The sequence below is a fragment of the Microcebus murinus genome, chromosome 10, assembly GCF_040939455.1.
Source record: "Microcebus murinus isolate Inina chromosome 10, M.murinus_Inina_mat1.0, whole genome shotgun sequence".
NCBI classification, from domain to species: Eukaryota; Metazoa; Chordata; class Mammalia; order Primates; family Cheirogaleidae; genus Microcebus; species Microcebus murinus.
The window spans coordinates 16,367,781-16,371,775 of NC_134113.1; positions in this window are offsets into that span (position 1 = coordinate 16,367,781).

Here is a 3,995-nt window from a genome sequence, read left to right on the forward strand (position 1 = left end):
CTTAATTGTGAGTTGATCTTTCCAGCAAGCGTTCAGGGGGTAAGGGGGAGTTTCCCCTCACCCCTACAGTTGAATCCCTGGGCACTATAAAATTCACAGCTGTGTGATCTTGCATAGCAACCATGAGTTGGAGTCTCCAAGGACTAGAATTTTAGTAGGTCCAGAAGCAGAGGAAGGCAGTCCAAACAGTACGTGTGAAGGTAGCAATAATCATTCATTTAATGCCTGCTATTATGTGACTCTAGGTTCTAAGGCAATGAAGAGATGAATTCTTATACCTTGTATTTTAACACCACATCATTCCTTCAGTCATAGAATGTAAAAAAAAAAAAAAATAGTTATTGAGCACCTATCATGTTCTAGGCTCAGCTATAAAACACAGGGATGTAGTAGCGAACAAATAAAAAATAGCCCCTAACCTCATGGAATTCACAATCTAATTAGAAAGACATATTGAATAATTATAAGATTGATGAGTAATTCCAAAGTAAAACGCCAGGTCTTAGGAGAGCTTTCAAGTGTGTAGTTAAGAGACTTTTCTATGAGTGAGGGCGGAAAGAAGGGAATAAAAGCATGAAAGAGGGGAATGGATTCAGATTATTTAAGAAATCAAATGTTCACAGCAAAAACAAACCAGGAGTATCTTTGAGGAAAGTGGACTGCTCCACTAACAGAGATTTAATGCACCCTCTTCTAGATAATTCCAGATATTAGGCCACCATGAGAACGGGGGAGAGGGAGGGTTGGCTCAGCGTGCATTCTGTGGACACATAACCTCGTGTCTTTAAAGGACAGTGTGTGCATCAGTGCAAGAATTGGGAACAGATTGGAGAAGAGTGGTGGTCCATGACTCCACCCCAAACAGGTGAACATAAATCATTTCTGAGGGTTTGACCTTTCTTCTCTTACAAAGCTTGAAACAGAGGAATCCCACAAACAACCTGTGAAGACAAAGGAAGAGTGGTCCATTGATCAACTTGGGAGCTGGAGGGGCTGTGGTGTGCTGATGCAGAAATTATGGACGGGGGCTGATTTTTGGCTTCGGACTTCTCCAAAGATGTCTCACATGTGATCCAGAAGCCAGCAGAATGCACCACATTTTATTTATCTGGACAAGTTAATCTTGAAGTACGGCATCTCTTAGGAGATTTGGGAAAGATGTTCTATAGGAAACACAAACACAGCAACAGTGTGTTAGGTTCAGAGGGGAAAGTCCCAACATTTTGGAGGAGTAGTTATCAAACCCTGACATGCATCAGCATCAATCAGGAAGTCAGGGTTGGACCCTTAGAATTTGCATTTCTGAGAAATTCCAGGTGATGCTGACACTGCTGGACCACGTGTTTGTAACCATTGCTCCCGCATGCAGTTTGAGGCCCGCCAGGGTCTGCCTCCAAATCTCTTGTTCACACTTTCCTGCCACAGTTCAGATCCCTGTCATTCACCTGGCCATCCTAGAAGACCAGTAGTCTTTTTACATGTGCAGAATATGCCATAAATGAGGCCTCCTCTATAAATATTTTATTCTGTTCCCTCCACCCTTAATTCCTCATCTCTGCCTCATGAAACCTTTAACGATCAGCTTAAATACTGCCTTCTCCATCTAGTTCTATCTGATCTTTTAACTCAGAATTGCATTTTTAAGTTCAACTAGTGTTCTGTGCACTAATCTTCTTGACATAATTATCTCCCTAAAGATAGGCACCCCATCATTCAATATACACGCATGAAATGCCATTGGGCGCATGTGCTTGGGCCCAGCTGGGAGCTGAGGTTATAATGGGCAAAGATATAAGCTCTACACTCCCAGAAGCTTATTTCAAGGGAGACAGAGAAGTAAACTGGTTAACTGCCCTGCAGAGTGGTTGCAAAAGCTGGTTGCAAGAGCACCTGGGAAAGGCACCCAACCTACCATACTGACCGGTTCAGAAAAGACTTTCCGGAAGAAACGGTTCCTTTCTAACATGTGAAGGATGGGTGGGATTTAATGACAAAAAATGCAGAAAGGTAAAAAGGGTGACCCAGGCCAGAGATGAGAGAAGGTATACGGAAGAATCAAATCCAAGAAGGATGAGAGATGATCAGGAACAAAGCTTGGGTTGGGTGATTTGTGTGATTTCTAGATCCTTGTGTAGCAGTCTTGGTCCAACCAGGAGAAGGAAACCACATGGTGTGTTAAATAGGGGAAATGAGAGGCAACAAATTAACTTACATACCATGTACGAAAATTTAGGCTTTATCCATAAGGATTTTGAACAGGGGAGTGAGAAGACCAATTGCAAGTAGTAGATGCTCGATAAACTTGAACTGAACTGTCAATTTCTCTTCCCAAAAAACACCCAAGAAGGAAAAATAGCTCTTTCTACAAATAAGTTTCCATAGAGCCCACTACACACAAACACCATCACCACCTAGCACTGAGTTTTAAAGCCTATTTTCTACCTTAAGCCATATACCAGATTCAGGATTGGGCAAGAGCAACTGAAATTTCATCAAGCCAAGCCTCAAGGAAGTGTGTCCAACATTCCCAATTGCAATGAAACCCCAAATCTAAAAAAGGCAATTTGTGCAGTGCCCATTATGGTTTTATTATGGAAGTTTCTGCACAACTGTGGTCAGTGTCCTCCCAGTGCTTATGAAGTGATGAATCACAGAAAATGAGTAAGTGCGCATTACTCCATAAAACTGACCATACGATATATTTAACATGTGATACTTAAGATCTTTCATAGTAAACATATACTAAATTTAGATATATGTGTATGTGTTTGTACATAGAAGGTTTTGTGGAATTGTGAATAGCCCCTCTTTGTGCATGTTTTCAAGACTTAATAGAGAACTGAAATTAACTCTATTCTGCCCCTTTATAACACTTATTTTGGTTGTAAGAATCACGTGATAAGAACATGGGGTCAGAGACTTCATTAGGAAGCTCAGTTCTCTTATTTGGCTGAAAGGAAAGAAGAAGGTAGAGAGTAAGGGGGAAATACTATGAAATCTTATGATGAGAACCATTAAACATTTTTGTATGGCCTTTGGTGGTTTGGAAGATGACTTCTGCCAGCACTCCCTTTTATACTTTTGATTCCAAACTCCTAGTTGTTCTCATTCTCCTCATCCTGTCTTTACTTCCTAAATGCAGTATATTCTAAGGTTCTAGCGTCAGTATTATCATTCAATCCCTTCCTTTCTGTGTGCTGTCAAACATGCCTCTGGCTTCCACGGTCAAATATGAATTCCCTGCTTTTGAACTTCAGTTCCATTTTTCAACTTCCCACTTATGTTACAGTAAATTATTCCTCCTAATTCTTTAATCCCCTCAGTTAAAGAATAATGTACCATGTATATACCTTTGCCATATAATTCTGCAAGACCTCTCACTAGGGTAGGTGAAGTTCTTTTCCCTACCGCTTTGATGTTGGGCTTTTCCATACGATTTGTTTTGGCCAATGGAATGTCAGTGGTCACGAAACAAGGAGAAATTTAAATGAGCTTGCATGACTTGGGTTGGCTTCTTGTGCCTCTGCCATCACTAGGAGAAGAATATACCTTGGGTGGCTTCTGGTCCCAGAATGGGACACGGGGAGCAGACTGGAACCTCACCTGCAGCCTGGAGCCAACCAGCTAAACCCAACCATGACTAGCTGATATCAGTTAAACTCCAGCTGACCTGTAAACCCATATGTGATAGAAATAAATAAATAAATATAAACAATTGTTTTCGTAAGTCATGATATTTTGGCATTGTTTGTTCTGCACCATCATTATTAATAGAATAATAATAGCTGACTAATGCTCATTACAGTTCTCAATCTGGAGGTAATATAAATTCAATATAAATTTCAAATGCACACTGCCTTTATCTCTTTCCCTCCAATCCTAATTCTTCTTTGCTTTCTCCATACACTTCATTCTTTTCATGGTCTATTTTTCCTTCATTCACTAATATATGCAAAGATTATTAAGCTACAGATATAGGTGACAGAGAGTAAGGA